Source organism: Astatotilapia calliptera, chromosome 19 (assembly GCF_964374335.1).
Source record: "Astatotilapia calliptera chromosome 19, fAstCal68.1, whole genome shotgun sequence".
Taxonomy (NCBI): domain Eukaryota; kingdom Metazoa; phylum Chordata; class Actinopteri; order Cichliformes; family Cichlidae; genus Astatotilapia; species Astatotilapia calliptera.
Genome location: NC_137440.1, coordinates 14,151,272 through 14,172,770, shown reverse-complemented (window position 1 = coordinate 14,172,770; position 21,499 = coordinate 14,151,272). Strand labels below are relative to the sequence as shown.

The window sequence follows — 21,499 nt, the reverse complement described above, 5'->3', positions numbered from 1 at the left end:
GGAGTTAAGTTAGTGGAGTGCAGAGAATTAGTAAGGTGGAAGCGAGGGTAGCTGTGTAAAGGAATGAAGTGTGGAAAGCCGTGTTTATCCAGGTGGCATACCTGTGATGGTATGAAGATGTCTTGAAGAGAGGATGTGGTGTTTTTTAAACTCGAGTGTTTAACACAATCTTGGACAAAAACTGGTTCACCCGAAAGACAAAACGCCAAAACACAGACTTAACAATGTGGTGTATGCTGTACAGTGCAGCGAGGAATGCTCAGACCTCTACATTGGAGAGACCAAACAGCCACTTCACAAGCACATGGCACAACACAGAAGAGCCACCTCCACAGGACAAGACTCAGCTGTCCATCTGCATCTTAAGGATAAAGGACACTCTTTCGAGGATGCCAATGTTCACATTTTGGACAGAGAGGACAGATGGTTTGAAAGAGGAGTGAAAGAAGCCATCTATGTCCACTGCGAGCGACCATCTTTGAACAGAGGCGGGGGTTTACGACACCAACTCTCTGCCATCTATAATCCAGTTTTGAGATCCCTTCCCAGACGCCTTAACGCCCACTCACATCCTGGGCCATCTAACCTCAGGAATTCGCATGATAAGGTGGGGCCAGGTTTCACAATGAACACACCCGAAACTCTGGCGGATTGGGACCCACACCCAGTTTCACACCTTGGCTCAGGTGATTAGAGGATCATCAGGGGGTCCATTTGTCCCTCTGTGGGGGGTCACTCCCACTAGGTTTATATCTGGGACTCTCCACCATTTGACCTTAGAACTGAAGAAACTTCTCGGATGAGAGGTGAAACGTCTTCAAGCAACTTAAAGAAGTCCAGACGCTTTTCTTTGCAAGCTCCTTTGACAATCTTGGAGAAACTGCCAGAAGAGTAGAAGAATGAGACCAATTTTCAAGAACAGGGTTGATGTGCAGAGCTGTAGTAACTAGAAAGAGATGAGGCTGATTAGCCATGAAGAGTTGTTGAAGCTAGGTTAAGTGACACTCGGTGACATGCGTTAGGGCTTCATGCTGAGAATGAACACTACAGCTGTGATGTTTGCTTGATGTTTGATGATGGAGAAGAATAGAGACGATCAGACAGAGTTGCACTGTGCCTTTGTAGATCTAGAGAAAAGCTCTCTGAACCCCTTTTGTTTGCAGTGGTGATGGACAGGTTAACAGATGAGACGAGACAGCGGTCTCTGTGGACTTTTACAGATGACACTCATGAAATCTGTAGTGAGAGTAGGAATAGAATACATGTGTGTGAATGAGAGGTAGGCAGGTGGAAAGGTGAACATGCAAAGTTGGATGAATTTAAATACCTGTATTCAACCAGCTGAAACTATAGACAGTGCACAGGAGAGGTCAAGAAGAGAGTGCAGGCTGGGTGGAGCAGTTGGAGACAAGTCTCTGGGATGATTTGTGACAGAAGCCTAGCAGTGAGTCTAACAGCAGAAGGAGAAGGCCGAGTTGAAGATGTTAGGATTTTCATTGGATGTGACCAGAATGGACTGGATTAGAAATGAGTACATCAGAGGGACAGGTCAGGCCGAGCAGTTTAGAGGCTGAGATGGTTTGGACATATGCAGAGGAGGGATAGAGGATATACTGGACAAAGGATGCCAAAGATGGGCCTGCCAGGTACACCACAGAAGATTCATGGCTGTAATGAAGGAGGACACGGTAGAGGGTTGGTGTGACACAGGAGGGATAGGGGTGAGATGGAGGCAGATGATCCACTGTGGCAACCTCTAAAGGGAGCAGGCAGAAGAGAACATTTGGAAGACGTCTAAATCAGTAAAACAATCAGTACTTTTCTGTGATATAAAAATCTAACACATTATCTCCCCACTGGTGAATTACAGGCAATTACAGGCGCGTCTTTTCTTTTGACTAAGGAAACCTTTGTTAATTCCAGTTTTGTTATGAATAACCATTACTTGAAATCTGTCAAAAATGTCATATTTGTAAGTTTTGGTTTTTTTTTAGTTTCTGTTTAAATATACAAAGACATTTACAAACAGTTATTTTAATAATAGAATTTCACCAACATGATTTGGTGTGTCGGGTTTGACGCGGTGAGCAGTTAAGAGTTTTCGTGGCACAGATAGTGCAAATAAAATTAGAGATTGGATTTGGGTCTGAGGGAATCATTATTCAGTCGTATGGCTACACCAGGCTTAACATGCCACAACATTTTTGAATTCTCTGGTTACAGCTCAGAAAAATGCCAGAGGCCTTACCTGCTTCAGATGAATTTGTCTGGCTTGCAAATGGGGCTTAACTGGTCCCCTGACAGTTCCATCCAGCCCATTCCTCCTCTCAGTTTGACAAACATGCACTGAGTTTCGTATCTTTCCCTTGATTTAGGGTATCAAATAGACCGAAATCCCTTATGGAGGCTGGTTGTCATCAAAGTCTGAAAAAGTTGGTCTTTTAGTTTGTGTCCAACGAGCTACATGATCGTTACACATCGCAGGGCTTGGTGAACAAATGACAGCTGGGACAAAAAGCTTTAAAGGTTTTTGAACTGTGATTTCTTCTGATAATAATAAATAAATGTTTCCTTAATTCTTGCTAGGAGCAACGCTTGAATTTATTTTCTGACACGAGCAGTTTCTCTCGTATTTCAGGCCTGCTTATATTAATCACAGTGGTGTCTGCCTATGCAGCTACCCTTGGAAACTATTGTGATGATTGTCAAACCAGCGAATCACTTGTCTAGTTGACAGATGTGTAAAACACTTCTTAATTATAATAACAGATCAGTTCATTTTTTTGGCAACTTACAAGTATATGGATGTAGAGCTCATTGTAATTTGCTGTCTAGGCCAGCTGCCAATAGTTTGACTGCAACTTAAAATTAATAATTAAAATACATTCAGTTTAAATGTTTCATCCTTAACATACATAACAAAATGTTACAGCATACAGCAGGAAAACTCAAACCTTACTGTTTCAGACAAAGTGATATCACACAAAAGGGGAAAAAAAGGCTCAACCAGAAATACTTTGGGTGTAGGACCTGACAATGAGTCACACGAATTCTTTGTAGTGCATTTGAGCTGGCGCTATATAATGCTGCATCTTGGACACCTCCCAATGTTCAGACAAACCTCCCAGTGAAAGACACTTTATTTTCAGTCTTTTTTTGTTTTCGTAGATTTTATTGGCCTGCATGTTAATTTAACACTGATGTTTAGGAGTTTAAAGCCATCGCCAGGCCACAGAAGCTCTGTGTTTTTGTGCTCGTTCTGTAGTGAAATACTTCAGGGGCAACTTTTGATTTTTCAAACACCTGCTGGTGTTTTGTCGTTCTCTTTGTGGTCGGCTCTGCTTCATCAGAGGGCAGATGTTTGGAGGTTATTTCTTTGATGCTGGCTAACTAATGCCAACTGTGAGCCGCACTTCATATTTAAAGTGGATTCACTGAATACTAAACCCAGATCCAGAGAAAGCTGCAGCTACCTCAGGTGAGGGCTGAGCGCATTTGGTATTTGGGCTGATTTAGCAGGGAAATAATGTGTTTGTGTTGCCCTGAATGCATTTCCATGTGCCTACCAAAAATATATATATATACACTGCGTGTGTGGCAATGATGGAGAGAGGGAGCTCTTTGATATTAAAATTGTGCCGCTTTCATTATCTGACTGGATATAACCCAACCCAAACAAACTCTAGGCCCAACTGCTTTTTAATAAATCTTCTTACCGTACCCCTAAAATACTACTTCCATAATCAACACTGTGTGTTAAGTTACCTCAATATTTTCAGAGAAATGCATATTTCACCATGTGTTACAAAAAAAAGGGGGAAATTGGATAAAATCAGGGCAAAAGAAGAATCTGCAAACCTGAAAAAAGAAACTACCTGCTGTAGATGAATAGTATCTAAAAGTCATGTTTTTAAGAAATAGAAAAAAATAGAGATACAGCTGACCCTTCAGTTACTGTTAAATTATGTTGCTGTCATGAAGCCATTCCTATGAAAGGTATGCCAAACACAACAAGTGGACTGAAAAAACAGCCGTGAGGAATCCTGATTTGGAATTTTTGGTTCAAAATTGTCTTTCACAGTGAATTTCCAAAGGTTTCATTTCTCAGCTTAATACCAACACAGTGAAATCACGCCTGGGTAAAAAAAACCAGAGTGGAAAGTCATGGATTGTCTCCCCCAGAGTCCAGACCTCAACATTACTGAAGCAGTGTGGGATCATTTTGAAGCAGAATGGAACAAAAGGCAGCCAGCATGTAACCAAAGAGAAGCTTTGAATGTCCTTTGAGAAGCCTAGAGAACTGTTCCTGAAGACTACTTCAAGATATGAACAATAAAGGTTTCGGGCTGTATTCTTCAACACAGTGTAAGGTATTGACTTTGAAAGGTTAGAACTGTACAAACTTTTTTCTCTCATTCTGTATTTCCACGCATCTTTCTACACCTATTTCACATTTTCCAAGCAAAATACAAAGAAATGAGGGGCGGTTCATGACTTTTGCACTTTGCACTTTTTTGTCAAGCTTGTTCCAAAAGTGAGTCAGTCCCCATTGTTAAAATGCCCTTTGAATAGTCACGATCTTTAACAATAAAAAGCATTAAACAGCTTCACAAAAAGGAGTGTCCCCAAAATGACGATCAGTTGAAGTATTGACATAAATTAGCAGATTAAATATTAAATAAATGTAGCTAACTAGTTATTACAATGCAGCTTCAAAAGAATCCTAATTTGCATGAGGGTGCAATTTAATGTTTGCTTCAGACTTTTGTACCTGAGATCAAAACACAACACAGAAAAGCAGAGATGGGCTTTTAGCTTTTATGTGACACCGTTTATATGCACTTATATTGTCTTTGTTTTTTGTTTTTTTTTGAAAAAAAAAAATCCTTTTAATGTTGGCTCCTTTTTCACATGAACAAAAGTAAGTTAATCAATGAAGGTCAAATGAATAAAAAGCAATTAAGCCTAATATTTGTTTCTTGTGATAAATGTGCTGAAGCCTAAAAACTCATTGATAAACCTGAAGTCTCAGTTCAGTATTGTTAGCGTGTTTCTCTTTTCCCTCAGTCTTTTCAGAAGCTAATGTGCTCAGTCGGGTTTTATCCGTTGATGGCCAGTTCAAGAACCTTCAGTTTTTATTTCTATTAAAAGCTTTGTGTTTAGGATTGTTGTTATGTAGGGAGAACAAGGGCCAGCCAATGAGACAGAGTTATTAACAGCCAGGGTAAACTAGAAGTGAATAGAGCCTGTTGCTGTCATTATGTGCTATGAATCAACACTGGGAAACAAACTAATCCATGTACCCGAGCAGCCGTAAGGGGCCATGATGGGACGTGATTTGCTAAACATTTCATGTTTCACACGTCTGCTTCTAAAGCAGAAAAGTGAAGCCAACCCAGTTCTTCATCAGTGTTACACTGATGTCAGTGACTCGGTCCCCACTGACCCCCATGTTAAAGCGCCCAAACTCATAAGACAGACAAACATGAATATTTTAACAGGATGAGCAAGTTATCAGTTTAGTTTTGTTTTTCCTATGAAGTAACTAAAGTTATGGTGTTATATGATTACCTGGCACTGAATCTACCAAGGAAGATCACTTTTTTAAAAATAAATAAAAATACTGAAATTAAGGTTCAACGTCCGATCCACAGGCCAGTCGGTGACACCCCATTGCCTGTCTTGGTTTCACACCTGTTTTAATCATGGCCACTTCTCGTCTTTCTCCTCACTTTGACTTTCTACCGCTACATTTTGGTAAATGCCAATCCAGCCTATGGATTCCTCCTTGCTGATAAGAGATTTGCATCTTGCAGCCTCGTCTCTGGGAGTCTGCTGCCCGTTCTTTTGTCTTGATCTTGTGATATTTTCACACCTGTGCTTTCTAGACTGAGAGTGACGTCCTTGACTGTCGTTTTGAAGTTCTTCTTCACAGCTCCAGGGATTTTTCTGTCATCAGCTGAAGTTGTTCGCTATGGGCAACCTGTCCTGTGTTTATTTCAGAGTCTAGCACTGGGTACCTTTTCCTTCAGATCTTCCCACACTGCTGTTCTTTATATATTGTTATGATTCTGTCTTTTTTGCTTTCAGACGAGCTGTGTTTCTGTCAGTCAGGTTTCTGGTCGTGTTGTATGCCTTTGGCTTTAGCTGCAAGAAACTCATCTGCTTGTTGTTTTTAACGAACTTTCACTATTTTGTGAAATAGTAAAATGCATGGAAATCAAAAGTTGATAGTTTCTCCTGTACTGTCATTTTTGTTTTGATTTTAAAATCAAAACAATAATAAACAGAGTATGAAATGCTTTTCACCTTTTGAGGGCACTTTAGTTTTGAAGTTAGATTTTTTTTTTTCTGATCAACACCCTGGTGTTAGTCAACCACATTATGTGTTAAAAAAAAAAAGTTTAAAAAAAAAAATCAGCACTGCTCATTTCTGCCAATTTAATGCTTCAGCAGTGAGAAGTTATTTAAAAGTGATGAAGTTCAGTGTGATTTTCACTTAGTCTTATTAAGAAACTAATTGCTTCTAAAACAGAACGACTAGCCAGCACTCCGTTTTCCATAAATGTTATTGTTACTTTCAGCGCATTTATCACAAGGAACCTAAAGAATTAGTCTTCACATCAATGAGCCATTAAATTGCCTCTTAAGCAAAAATGTTTAAAGTGGAAAGCTCTTGTGGAGAGGGCTTTGTTAAGAAATCTGTGGTTGTAGCTGTTTCATGTCCATCAAGAGGTCTAAACATAAATACTCCACAGACAGCTTAAGAAGCCAGGAGTCACCCAGGACGCTCTTCCCCTGTTTTCTCAGTTATGTTAACTTTCATAATTTAGTTTAATTGGCTTCTAATTTTTTATCCAGTCAGCACGTGCGAGACCACATAGATCCCAAAAACATTTGACGCAGCACTTTGCCTTTCAATTTATTATGCCAGCATCTTATTTGTGTCCGCTCTCTCTAGTTTGTTTCACTGTAGGATCTTTACATTACAATATAAAGCACTTTGATGCAACTGTCCTTGTGATTTGATGCTATATAAATCAAATTCAGCTAAATTCAATTGCTGCATAGCTTTGTGTAATGTCCTATGTAGACTTTCTAATAGTTGTAAGTCAGATGGCTCAAATGTGGCATGCTAACAAAATGGGAACAGAGGACTTTGTAACTTTACAATATTACTTTTGAGAACAGGGCACCTTATTGGCACCAGTTCTCTGGTAAGTGTGGATTGAGCTGCACGCTGTTGGTCTGTGAGCAGATTTCCCACTAAAGGATGTCTGATATTTTAGTCAGAAACAGACTCCATGAGAAGCACGCTGGAGGTCATTCTGAATGACTTTGGCAGAGCTCGTCTTCACAGAAATGAGCCGATATGGGTCCTGCTGCTGGGTTGGTGCCCTACTATAGCTCTATCTAGCTTTTTCTGTGTAATGGGGCATTTCCTCCACATGCTTTAGACTGTGCTGGGAGACACAGCAGACACCCCTTACAACAGCATGTATGCATTTGCCATCCAGGAGGAGTGGGGCTACCTGTGCAACCTGAATGGGCAGGAGATACCATCTCATGCTACTAGTAGTGACAAGGACGCCAGCAAAGATAGAGAAAAATCAGTCAGGAGGGATAAGCAGAGAGCAATGGTCTGTGGACACCACCTGCTAAACCCTTTCTGAAGGTTGTCTGGTTGTTGCCTCTCCAGTGCACACTGTCACTTTCTTTTGCAGCAAAGCCGGTGTAAAAGGAAGTGACAGCAATAGCTCATACTTGCATTATACTCAACCGTATGTCGAATAATTGCACGGTGCCAAATTTTTGGGTTGCATAAAAATTCACCGTTTGTAATGAACAAATTGTCTGACACTAAATTTTCTGGCGAATAACAGATGCTTTGGGTGTAAATATTAACAAATGAATGTGTGAGGGATATAAGGATATTCCTCTGGGATTTATAGCGGCTGGAATTGTTTGGCCATTGGCGTCTTTGTGTTGGAGTATTTTAATTGTGTGAACTGTGGCAGGATTCAGTGTGATATCTGGCAGCAGCGCTGCGAGAAATTTCCATCTTTTGACACATAATTCATTTTAAAGTTTGAATTATTTAGCCAGTACCTATTCTCTTTCTTTTCTGTTCTCTGCTTTGATGTTCGAGCTGAAAATGAAAACGTGGCTTTTCCTTTTTTCCTGCATATTTGCGTAATTTTCTTTGTGTAAATGTCCGCTCCTTAAAAGTCAACAGCTGTCAGCTTCATCTTCAATCATGAATTCAGAAAGCTTCTAAAATGGGAGAATGTTGATTGAATATTAATGCGTTTGATGAGAATCAACTTTCTGATAAATAATAAAGAATCCAAAAAAGCATCTTATGAGATGACCTGCATCTATGGATTCTACTGTGGCCACTTGAAATGTTTACTTCTAGTGGGTTAGAAGCTGTGGATGAATTTAAATGGAGACCTTTTTTTATATATTTGGTCTCAGGAAAAAGACAGAATCAGCAAAACTAAACAAATTTAAAATCGTTATGTGGAACAACCATCAACAGCAACGTGAGCACAAAAAACGATAAATGGCTTCTTCCTTGAATCATACACAACATTTATTAAATGTGAATTTCATTTCTGTAAATGTGGAACTTCAAATAAATCATGAAAAGCAGATAAAAGACCTGAACAGGGGAAATAACTTCAGTAATGGCACAGTGAAGATGATAGTCTCAGGCAACACAGAGAGGGAGAGAGGACCCAAAGAAATCTTGAGATGCTGCAAAAAGGTATGTGCAAAAAGGGTTTGATGGTGTTGATGAAAGTAAAATGCGAACAAAGTACAATAAAAACAGTCTTAGCCTATAATTTAAACCTTCACTAAAGCTTCTGCTTCACTAGAGAAATTGACAAAATATATAATAAAATCAGGAAAAAAAGGAAATGCTGAATTTTTATATTCTTTTTCACCATTCAAAGTTAGATTAATGGGGGTTTTTTTCCCACCGAGTCAGACATCGCCTCCTTTCCAGTAGTTAAATGGGGCACAACTGGGAAGTTAGGGCCTCCAGGTGTTAGTACAGTAGTTTTTACTTAACAGTACTGGGTGAAAATGGGCGGGTTTTTTTTCCTTTTCTTTACATCTTTTATGATTCTGAATTTTGGCTTCGGGGCCCCATCGGCAGGGATTCTAACAGCACTGACTGAAGTCACACTGAACTGGACCTCCAGAACTTTTTGGAATATTTTTCATGGACTTGCCCGATAATACATACTAATAATACCTCTGATGACATTCTGTTTCTTAGTTTCTTACTTAGCATTAATTAGCAAATTTGTGTGCTTTGTAGCCACACAGTTTATGATTACAGCTTGCTTGAATCCTAAAAGTCACACTTGGCAACTACTGGCTTCAAAAACATAACATAGCACTGACCAAGCTTTAAAATATCGAGTCCTCTTGCTAGGCCATTGCAAAAAGACTGACATCAGACTCATGTATTTGTAATATAACTTGCACACCTCGGTGACATGTGCTTGATCAGGATTTAGTAAGGCAAATAAATCAAAGAATGTCACTGAAGTTTAACACATTAAACCAGCCGTATGCTTCTGCTCATTATTGAAAAGGAAAACAGTATTAATATTTAATTCAAATCCATCCACTCATCTGTACTTTTTAAGATGGAAATTGAGCTGCGGCTCTGAAAACATTCCTCACGTCGCAGAAAAGGAACGCAGGATGGAACGAGGCCACTTGTTCGTTTTCGTTTTCACCACAGTATAAAGCCCCTTCTGTGAATCCGTTTGTGCCGCATTAAATTCACAACTGAATTATCCGAGGACTCGCAGATTTTTCCCCATTTGAACATTATTACTACAGTAATTCCCAGTTTCTTTAATTCCAGCCTCAGATTGAGGAAGGGGGAAAGAACATTTGATTCACCTACTGCAATAAGCACAATCACAAGCACAGATGTCGAGTTCCTTGCTTAAAGCCAAAATGCAGTCGCCTCTGCCTGTATCATTTAGTTTCTCATGGAACTTTAAAATCTTCCACACAGCCATGTCCATTATACTCGAGAATTAAAAAAGTATGGCACATGTCAGGTCAGACTTTTCATGAAACGGCCAGCGGTGCCTTTAATTCTTCTACATTCCCACCCTTTCACCTCTGAAGTGCGGCCAGCCAAAGATAAAGGCTAAAAACACTATGAAGCCTTAGGGCTTTGGTGCGTGGGGCCCTTAAGTAGGGACATTTATAAATATTACAAAGCAGAGCACCTGTCAGAAGCCATTTAAATCACACAGTCATAATCTAAAATCCTTTCCGGGTCACCATGGGAACCAGGCATAATTAAATGGCATCTTATTTCACTTTTGAACAGCAAACCAATCGTGGGTATAATACCAGCAAGCAGCATCTTTGACTCGACAATCTGAAAGTCTTGGGAAGCATGTATAATCCTTTTATGTCCGGAGAGCTCATGTGGTCACTGAGAGTTTAGAGTCATAATTCCACAGGACTCAATTACATTCTCCAGTTAATTCGGCAGATGCTAATTCCTAAGTCCAAATCACTGTAGAAAACCGTCTTACATAGAGCAGCAGCATAACATTTTTATTCTGCACAAGGGAAGCTAAAATTACTAATGTCTCTAGCAGTTGTGCTGCTGTTTGCCAATATTCCCTTTTGGGAATGCGATGTGGTTTCTGTATCAAAGAACACCCTGGTAGCTAGGGCTGTAGTGTCGGGATCAGCTGGTCTGTAGGTTGATATGCTGCTATTTTTCCTTACAGAGAAAAAAGTAATACTATTACTAGTGCATCTCATCGAATTAGAATATTGTTCAAATTTCAGATAAATATATGTCCCAAGATCACAACTCAATAATTGTTTGTTGCTCCTTTACCATGGATTACTGCAGCATGCCATGGAGGTGATCGACTTGAGGCACTGCTGAGCTACAGCTCATCTGTCTTTTTGGGTCGGGGTTTCCTTGTTGATGATGGACAGCAAACCATTTGGTAGTAGTTTTGGTGCTGAGAGCAAGTCCTGCTGGAAAAGGAAATCAGCATCTCTTTAAGGATTGTTAGCAGATGGGCGCACGAGGTGGTCTAAAATCTGTTATCACTCTGCTGTGTTGGATTTGATAAAACACCAGGAGAGGACGTGGCACACTGGGTAAATTTTACCCTGGACTTCAAACACCTTGGATTCTGAGCCTCTCCCCCGTTTATCCGGTCCATCCGGCAAAATTTTCCCTGAAAAGGTGAAACTTTGGACCACTGAGTTCCTTTCCTCCTTAGCCCAGGTAAGACACCAATGAGGTCTGTGATTCAGGAGTGGTGAAGTTAGTAACAGTGTAGCACCTTTCCCGAAGGCATCTGTGTTATGATGGCTCCTGATTTACGGACACCTGTATCAGTTGTAAAACTCTTCCTTGTTCTTGAACTTTTCTCAACTATCCTCTTAAGGCTGCAGTCATCCTTTTGTTTTTTGTTTTTTTTAAAACCACACTTCTCTCTTCCATTAATATGCTTCGATACAGCGCTCTGAGCAAGCCAGCCTTTTCAGCAATGACCTTCTGTGGCTTACTCTCCTTGTGAAGGATGTCGATTGTCATCTGGACAACTGTCTAGTCAGCAAGCTTACCCAAGATTGTGGTTTCATGTATTGAACAAGAAGCACTCAGAGCACAAACCCTCAGCCAAGGCAGGTCAGTCTCTGGGCAGTATTTGCTTTTTAAGATTATAATGTTGTATTTTATATTCATTGTCCTTCTTTTGTTCTTTTTAAACACAGAAGTTTGTAGCGCAGTAAAAAGTGTAAGGTGACATTCAGTTCTTTCTCTTTTATTTTTTTGGACGCACTTTTGTGCTGTTGAGTGTAATCCATTATTTTTAGCACATCTTTAAATAGACTTTATGTCAAAGAAGCCAGTGGTGTACTTGTATTTTGTTAAAATGGGTGGCCAAGGAGTTGAGTGTAGCAGCTGCTTGAAAACAGAAATTCCTCTCATCAGTGAGATCTTAAGGGACATGGGCACAGTTTGATACACTGTGTCGCATTGTTGGTCCAAAGATAACGAGTTTGATGGCTCTGAGTGGATTTTTAAATAATAAGAGTGCAGATTTTGGCACTCAGTGTGATAATTTGTTTTTATTATTACAAACAGAAACAATCAGTTTTGTTTCATCATTTATTTAACAAAACAAGTTTTTATTATGCATATTTTTTCTTCAGAATAAAAAGGTCTCCTGAGGGTTGTAACAATCCCATTATGTAAGTATTGTGTAATCCATTTGCTTAGATACTGAATGTGAATGAGTGTTGAATGGGCAGGATCTAAACTACGTCTTTGATGGTTGTCAGAGGCAAAGGTAATTTCAGATTTCTTAAGACTTTGTTTCCTCGTATTTTCATAATGACTGATTTCCCTGCTTCTCTAGGTGAAAACGTCATGGGTTTAATTAAAATAAACCCTCTCACTGCGTTAACCATATGTTAGCAAAATGAAAAGGGAACCCCGAGTTCTCAGAATGACCAGTCCCACCCCTACAATTTGCCATGAAAATATAGCTAGCTCACACTTTAAGTGCCTTTGTAGTGAAGCAAAGTTTTCTCTGTGGACCAACATATTTTGCAGCGAGACAGGACTCTATACTTTTCACAAAGCCTTGAGGAGTTGAGGGAACTCTTCCCTTTAATTTATTTCAAGTCAAAAGGCTTTAACTTGGAACAGTGTAAAGAAATATACATTTTGGGTCAATAAGTTTTTGCCTTGCATTTCTACCTAGCTGAAATAACCTGAAATTTGACCCTAACAATGTTGATTCACAGCATAATGGACCGATGGCATTAACCACAGCAGCTTTGCAGGCTTATATGCTACTCTTTGTTCAGTGTCACCTCACACAAACCATACGCTCTGGGGTGTTACTTCTGAAACCGGTATTAGCTGGATAAACCACAAAGATGAGATTCATTTTTTTATCTATACAAGCATTTCGAAATGGGTTACTTCAGTTTTACAACAGAATACTTTGAACAATATGAACAAAATTGGTGGTTTGGCAAATCTGTGAGCTCTCTGAGCTGCACATCATGTTGCACCCCTAAGCCTTTCAGAAGGCTGCATCTGGACCGGTCTTCAAAACACTGGATCAGACGCTTCCAAGTAGAAAAACCCAGTTCAGTGCTCATGGCAGCCACCATGTGCTATCAGTCACAAAGAAGGGAATAAATGTATGGCATCAGGCCTTCAGCATGTATGCTGGGGGGGTGGGGGCATAAAATCAACTGCTCCAACCCAACAATGTTTGTATTTAACACTTTTTTGCACTTTCCATGTTCACATGTGCACGATTGGAGAGAGCGCTGAGTTAAAGCACTCTTGTGACCCCAAACACGCTGTCATTGTAACAGGGAGAATCACTGAACAAAATATTTAATTCATGCGTTTGACTTTGCTGCTACAGTTAGAAGATCAGAGCACACGGAGCTCATGCGAGGCTCTGTGGGCGCTGCACTATCCAAACAGGCCAGACTGTAATGTCTTCAGGCACTGTGCATCGCACAAAAAATAAAAAGCCAACAATCGAACCGTGGGAGATACAGACTGGCTCGGTTAGAGGCGGTTCACTGTGCTTTATAGAATATCGCGCTTAAAATCAACTTTAAAAGATATTGTATTACGATAAAATAATATCGCACTGTGCTGTTTTAAAACAGGCATGTGTTGTTAAAATTTGTTAAAAATAAAATCAATGCAACTATTTATAAATATGTTTCTGATAAAAAATAAAAAAAAACCCTTACAGTTGTTAGAATTATAGCTTTGCAGCAGTAGCTCATCCCTGGAGGCCAGTGTAAATCTTGCATTTCTCAGGCCACCTTGAGTCAACCTTTCTACAAACATAAAGGTCAGAGACGTTATTAGAGGTTTAAGTAGAGGGAGATAAGAGATAACAAAACTTATCTTATCTCTTATGGTTTAAACAGCACATTTATTGGCCCCATGTGTACCTAAAGTGTTGATCTAGTGTTACGTTTAAGACTTTTCTGCCTACACCACTTTGTGAAAGCGAGCTATGGAAACTATCAGAGTTTAGGATTATTTCTGTGGCACTCTGGACTTGCAAAACAAAATTCTTTGGAAGCTTGGTTACTGTTCTGCCTTTTATAACTTAAATCGGATATTATAGTTGTAAGCTGCCCTAGAGCTCCCTCTAGTGGCTGCTTTGTAATATGGGTTCGGTTACTTTGGGAAAGGAAAAAATGAGAACGTGAAGAAGAAATAAAAGATGGCGGAAAGTGATACCGTAATGTTATCGTTCTAAGCTGATACGGACCTTAAAATGTTGTTGCCTTGGACAAGATATGTCTGTAAGTATGAGTGTCGATAAAATAATTATTCTTTTGTTTTGTGTAAAAATGGTACGATAATTTGTACATTTGAAAGTTTTATCTTGTTAGCTTGCAGTAAGAGGGTAACAAGCTAGTTTACAATGTTAGTTAGCTAATACAGTATTTTGTACTTTCAGTTTTACGATGGTCAAAGAGAAGGCAATGGTCAGAGGCCATTCTTCAATAAATCAGCGCAAAAAGGAAAATAAGTCTGGTTATTGGAGCATCGTTATCTCGCTGTCTAGCTGGTGAAACTAAGAGACTCAGGGCGAGGACAGCATAGTAAAAAGACATTAGCGCAGCGGGCACAACCACGAGGAGCTATTTTCAGCACATCAGTTATGAGTCTACGGTCAGGAAAGCAATATCAACTGGATCTTCCAGAAGAGTAAGAAACACCAGACCAAAGAGAAACAAAACAAGTGCACAACGCAGAGGATATGGAGAACAAGGATAATGCAAGCAACGCAGACACACAGGCGGAGTCTAGACGCTCGCGTACATCCAAGCGTTCATCCACAAGTTCTGCAGCACTTAAAGCACGAGCAAAAGCAGAGGCTGCACGTGCACAGCTGGCGTATTCAGAAAGAGAAGCAGCTATAATGAAACAAAAAACTGAACTTGAGGCAAATTTACATGTTTTGAGCTGTCAAAAGGCTGTTGCAGTTGCAGAAGCAGAGGTTGCAGTTTATGAAGAAGAGGAGGAGGGACTCTCAAAAAGTGAACTGCGCTATCCATTGGTGGGACCACCCGCCAGTCCAAAACAACGCACAGCAGAGTATGTACAAAAACACTCAGATATTTGCCTTGAAGGATTCAAATTAAAAGTAGATCCACTTGCCTGTCACAAAGCTGCGCGTGAACAATGCGAAATGGCTATGAATGCAGATATAGACAATGACTGCTCACACAGTGCTCAAAAGGCTAATGTTAAAGTGGAACTCCAAACACAACAGAGAGAGAGACTGGATTCCCCCAAACCTTATCCGTACAACACTCTTCAAACATCAACAGAGACACAGGGTGTCCAGGATATTACAAGGTACCTGACACGGAGGGAAATGTTAAGTACTGGACTTTTGCAGTTTGATGACCACCCAGAAAACTACTGGGCGTGGAAGGCATCATTTCAAAGTGCTATTAAAGACTTGCACGTTACAGCTCAAGAGGAGCTAGATTTAATGGTCAAATGGCTTGGAGTTGAGTCTGGTCACCAGGCCAAAAGAATCCGATCAGTCCATGTCTTTAATCCAGCTGCAGCTCTCAACCTTGTGTGGCAAAGACTCGAGGAATGTTATGGATCTCCAGAAGTGGTAGAAAATGCACTGTTAAAAAAGATTGAACAGTTTCCCAAACTAAACAACAGAGACAACACAAAGTTAAGAGAGCTGGGTGACGTTCTGCAGGAAATAGAATGTGCAAAAGATGGAGGATATCTACCAGGCCTCTCATATTTGGACACAGCTCGCGGAGTCAACCCCATTGTGGAAAAGTTACCATATGGACTGCAGGAAAAATGGATTGCAACAGGAGCAAAGTACAAAGAAGAACATAAAGTTGTTTTCCCCCCTTTCAGTGTCTTTTCAAAGTTTGTAAGACAACAAGCCAAAATAAGAAACGACCCAAGCTTTGTCATCACACCTCCTGCCGACACAAGCTTCAAGAAGGAGAAAAGCTTCAGAGGCAGTAACAGGCAAGTGATTAGTGTACACAAAACGGACATTCCTACAGACACTAGTTCACCTCAAAATAGTTACAGCAAGCCTATAGAAAGCCCTGACAAGGTATGCCCAATACATAAGAAGCCTCACCCTCTTAAAAGGTGCAAGAGTTTTAGAGCAAAGCCCATAGATGAGCGCAAGTCATTTTTAAAAGAGAACAGAATCTGTTTTAAATGCTGTGGCTCTACTCAACATTTAGCAAGGGACTGCAGGGCTCAAATAAAATGCATGGACTGTGGTAGCGACAGGCATTTAGCAGTGCTACATCCAGGTCCACCCCCTGCTCCAGCTGAGAGCTCTGGCGCTGATAAAGATGATGGCGGGGAGACACAGGATAGTGCAAATGCCTCAGTTGTTTCCAAATGCACAGAAGTCTGTGGTGATGAAGATAGCCCACATTCATGCTCAAAAATAAGTCCTGTGTTAGTCTATCCAGAAGGCGAAAAAGAACAGGCTAGAAAGATGTATGCAGTGCTTGATGAACAAAGTAACAAGTCACTAGCTAAGTCGCAGTTTTTTGAGCTCTTTAATATTAAGACACGCTCAGAGACTTACAAGCTCAGAACATGCTCAGGACTGTCAGATAATGTCGGCAGAACAGCAGTAAACTTCATGATTGAGTCAATGGATGGTAAAGTAAAGCTCCCACTCCCAAACCTGATTGAATGTGACATGATTCCAGACGACAGGAGAGAGATTCCCTCTCCACAAGTGGCCATGAAGTTCTCACACTTACAGAAGATAGCTGAAAAAGTACCTCCTGTAGAAGAACAAGTACCTATTCTGTTGCTTTTGGGAAGAGACATTATACAGGTACACAAAGTCAGAGAGAGAATCAATGGGCCACACAATACACCTTATGCACAGCGTTTGGATTTAGGCTGGGTTATAGTTGGAGAAGCCTGCATGGGGAAGACGCATAAGCCCCCTAGTGTGAGTGTTCTCAAAACACATATTCTCCAGAATGGCCGTGCTTCTTACCTCTGCCCATGTCCTAACATGTTTCAAATCAAAGACCAGTTAAACACCACACCTAACCCCAAAAAGGACAGGGGAAACACAAACACCAATCAACTGGGAGAAACTGTTTTTGACAGGACAAAAGATGATGACAAACCAGCACTGTCAGTAGAGGACAAAGACTTCATTGACATCATGGAGAAGGAGGTGTATCAAAATGAATGTAACAGCTGGGTGGCGCCTTTGCCATTCCGCTCTCCAAGACCAGAGCTTCCGAGTAACAGAGAGCAAGCATTCAAGCGCCTCCAATCTCTCAGAAAGACATTAGACCGGAACCCTGAAATGAAAAGACAATATATCGAATTCATTCAAAACATGCTGGACAATGACCATGCAGAAGTCGCTCCACCTTTGGACTCAAACAAAGAACACTGGTACTTGCCATCCTTCGGTGTGTACCACCCACAAAAACCTAATCAGCTGAGAGTAGTCTTTGACTCAAGTGCAGAATTTGAAGGACAGTCCCTTAACAAAGTCTTATTAAGTGGACCCGACCTAAATAACACACTGCTGGGTGTCCTTATGCGTTTTAGGAAAGAGCCTGTAGCATTTTCAGCTGATGTGCAACAAATGTTTTATTGTTTTGAAGTGAGAGAGGATCATAGGGATTATCTGAGATTCCTTTGGTATAAAGATAATGATCCCGACCAAGGTATTTGTGACTATAGAATGAGGGTTCATGTTTTTGGGAATAGCCCTTCCCCAGCTGTGGCTATTTATTGTATGAGGCGTGCTGCAGTCGAGGGAGAAGAAAAGCACGGACATGATGCAAAGCAGTTTGTAATGAGACATTTTTACGTTGATGATGGTCTCGCATCCACAGCAACAGTGGAAGAAGCTGTTGAGACACTCACAAGCGCTCAAAAGATGCTGGCACAGTCAAACTTAAGGCTACATAAAATAGCCTCTAATGACCACAAAGTAGTGGAAGCGTTTCCTGCTGCCGAGAGAGCCAAGGATCTAAAAGACTTGGATTTAGAGTTGGACGACATACCCCTGCAAAGGAGCTTGGGGGTACTGTGGAATCTTAAAAAGGACTGTTTTACCTTTCACGTCACCACTGAACAAAAGCCGTTCACCAGGAGAGGTGTCTTGGCCACTGTTAACAGTCTGTATGACCCGCTGGGTTTCGTGTCACCCATCACAGTGCAGGGAAAAGCTCTTCTCCGTGAATTGACCTCAGAGCAAAAGGACTGGGATGAATCACTTCCTGCAGAAAAAGAAGATGAATGGAGCAGATGGAGAAGCTCATTGAAGGATCTTGAGCGGCTTCAGATACCGAGGTGCTACCTCTCGTTCTCCCAGGCCATTGCTGTGAAAAAAGAACTGTGCATATTTTCAGATGCCTCCACCATGGCCATAGGAGCAGTGGCATATCTGAGAGCTATTGATGGTGAAGGTCAGTGGCACACAGGTTTCATCATGGGCAAGTCCAAAGTAGCCCCAAGACCCGCCCACACTGTTCCTAGATTGGAGTTATGTGCAGCAGTGTTAGCTGTAGAGATGTACGAACTCATTAGAGATGAGATTGACATTGAAGCAGACACTGTCAGATTTTTCACAGACAGTAAAATTGTTCTTGGTTACATACACAACAACACAAAGAGGTTCTACACTTACGTGGCTAACCGAGTGATTAGAATCAGAAAGACTACACATCCAGCACAGTGGTTTTACATAGCCACTAGTGACAATCCAGCAGACACAGCCACTAGACCAATTGCAGCTTCTGCATTGGCTTCTACAAACTGGTTTAGTGGTCCTTCCTTTTTGACACAACACGACATAGAGAAGTCTCACTGTGATAGTTTCACACTGATCGATCCTGACACAGATGCAGAGATCAGACCTGATATAACAAGTTTTGTTACCAAAGCCTCAGTAACACAGCTAGAGCCATGCCGTTTTGAAAGATTCTCTCATTGGATGAGATTGTGTCGCACTATTGCATCACTAAAGCGTGTGGCAGTATCATTCAGGAAAACAAACACAGAAGGTAAAGGCTGGAAGTGTTTCAGTGAAACTAACACCACAGATGAAGTGTCTAAAGCAGCAAAGTTCATCATTCACACAGTACAAAGTGAAACGTTCAAAGAAGAGTACAGATGCATAAAAGAAAATCTGCCACTTCCAAAACAAAGCTGTCTTCAAAGGTTAAATCCAGTTATTGATGAAGATGGGCTCCTCAGACTAGGAGGTCGATTGGCACCTGCTAACCTAACAAAAGATGAGAAACATCCACTCATTATCCCAAATGCTCATCATATAGCCATCCTTCTTATTAGATACTATCATGAGAAGGTAGCGCATCAGGGGCGTCACCTAACAGAAGGAACGCTCAGAGGTGCTGGATTTTGGATTATTGGCAGTAAACGGCTCGTCTCTTCTGTTATTTACAAATGTGTTCTCTGTCGAAAGCTTCGAGGACGACTTCAGACCCAAAAGATGGCAGATTTACCTGTGGACAGGCTGACACCAACGCCACCGTTCACTAGTGTAGGACTGGATGTCTTTGGACCCTGGACGGTCACCACACGTCGCACCAGAGGAGGGAGTGCAGACAGTAAACGCTGGGCTGTGCTTTTCACCTGCATGTCCACGAGAGCTGTGCACATTGAGCTCATTGAAACAATGTCAACATCCAGCTTCATCAATGCGCTAAGGAGATTTTTCTGCATCCGTGGACCTGCTCAAATACTCAGATCTGATAGAGGTACAAATTTTGTTGGAGCATGCAATGAGTTGCAAATTGATCACAAGGACACAGAACTAAACTCATACCTGCAAGAGAAAGGATGCACATGGCTGTTTAATCCCCCACACTCGTCACACATGGGTGGCTCGTGGGAGAGACTTATTGGAGTAGCAAGGCGCATCCTAGATGGTATTCTGTTGAAAGCCGTACATGTCCAACTAACGCATGAAGTGTTAAGTACATTCATGGCAGAAGTAATGGCAATAATGAATGCAAGACCACTTGTACCAGTCTCAACAGATCCAGACAAACCAAACCTTCTCACTCCAGCAATGCTCCTTACACAAAAGGTCAATGCATTATCTGCACCAACAGGAAGCTTTGGACCGCCAGACCTCTACTCAAAGCAATGGAAGCAAGTACAGTGTTTGGCAGACTCTTTTTGGAAACAGTGGAAAAGTGAATATCTTTCAACACTACAGCAAAGGAGAAAATGGACTGATGATAAAACAAACATAAAAGTTGGTGATGTTGTGTTATTGAAAGATGCTCTCGCACACAGAAATGACTGGTCCATGGGAAAAGTTGTAAGAACATTTGAGAGCAAGGACAATAAGGTTCGAAAAGCAGAAGTAAAGACTGTGAAAGATGGAAATGAAAAAGTGTTTTTGAGACCCATCGCTGATATGGTTTTGCTTTTATCAAGTGATAAATAAGTGTTTGAAATAGCCCTAAACTGTTCAAAATGTTTATTAGAAAAGTTTGTTCTAGTGGCACAATTATATTGTACCAGGCGGGGAGTGTTCTGCCTTTTATAACTTAAATCGGATATTATAGTTGTAAGCTGCCCTAGAGCTCCCTCTAGTGGCTGCTTTGTAATATGGGTTCGGTTACTTTGGGAAAGGAAAAAATGAGAACGTGAAGAAGAAATAAAAGATGGCGGAAAGTGATACCGTAATGTTATCGTTCTAAGCTGATACGGACCTTAAAATGTTGTTGCCTTGGACAAGATATGTCTGTAAGTATGAGTGTCGATAAAATAATTATTCTTTTGTTTTGTGTAAAAATGGTACGATAATTTGTACATTTGAAAGTTTTATCTTGTTAGCTTGCAGTAAGAGGGTAACAAGCTAGTTTACAATGTTAGTTAGCTAATACAGTATTTTGTACTTTCAGTTTTACGATGGTCAAAGAGAAGGCAATGGTCAGAGGCCATTCTTCAATAAATCAGCGCAAAAAGGAAAATAAGTCTGGTTATTGGAGCATCGTTATCTCGCTGTCTAGCTGGTGAAACTAAGAGACTCAGGGCGAGGACAGCATAGTTACTGCTTTGCGTCTGTGGTTAGTCGGTTATTTGACATGACTGTGCTGCAAAGCTATTCAACGATGAAGGTAACAGTTTGATTGGCTGTTTACTGTTAAATTGAACCAGAGGACTGTTGAAAATACCATTTCAGAGGATGAGTCCTCAATGTCGATGTTATTTGTTGTGTACTGCTCATGTAGAACAAACCATTAGCTCCAAATTTAAGACCTGTTTTACAGGGTTTCTGTGCTGTGTTATCTGGAAATATTGTCTAATCTTGCGCATTAATCTCGAACAGATTCTATCTATATCCACGAAGACTGGCAGCAGCAAAAGAAATTAAAGAATGATTTAGCCTGCTGATTT

The 21,499-nt window shown here is 40.8% G+C and overlaps 1 protein-coding gene and 2 long non-coding RNA genes across 3 annotated transcripts in view; 2 read left to right on the top strand and 1 right to left on the bottom strand.

Annotated features, from left to right (window-relative positions):
- The window catches only part of sntg2 (syntrophin, gamma 2), a 117,128-nt gene that overhangs the window by 82,337 nt on the left and 13,292 nt on the right, over positions 1-21,499 (top strand). The gene's annotated exons all lie outside the window — the stretch shown is intronic.
- LOC145422368 (uncharacterized) overlaps positions 9,379-21,499 on the bottom strand; it is a 48,237-nt gene continuing 36,116 nt past the window's right edge. Inside the window, exons 2-3 of the long non-coding RNA XR_013903649.1 lie at positions 10,895-11,040; positions 9,379-10,774 (exon numbers count right to left, since the gene is read on the bottom strand). This is a non-coding gene — a long non-coding RNA (uncharacterized LOC145422368). The remainder of the gene's footprint in view (positions 10,775-10,894; positions 11,041-21,499) is intronic.
- On the top strand, positions 14,154-14,597 carry LOC145422369 (uncharacterized). Its single transcript, XR_013903650.1, has 2 exons — positions 14,154-14,370; positions 14,529-14,597. It is a non-coding gene; the product is annotated as an uncharacterized LOC145422369 (long non-coding RNA).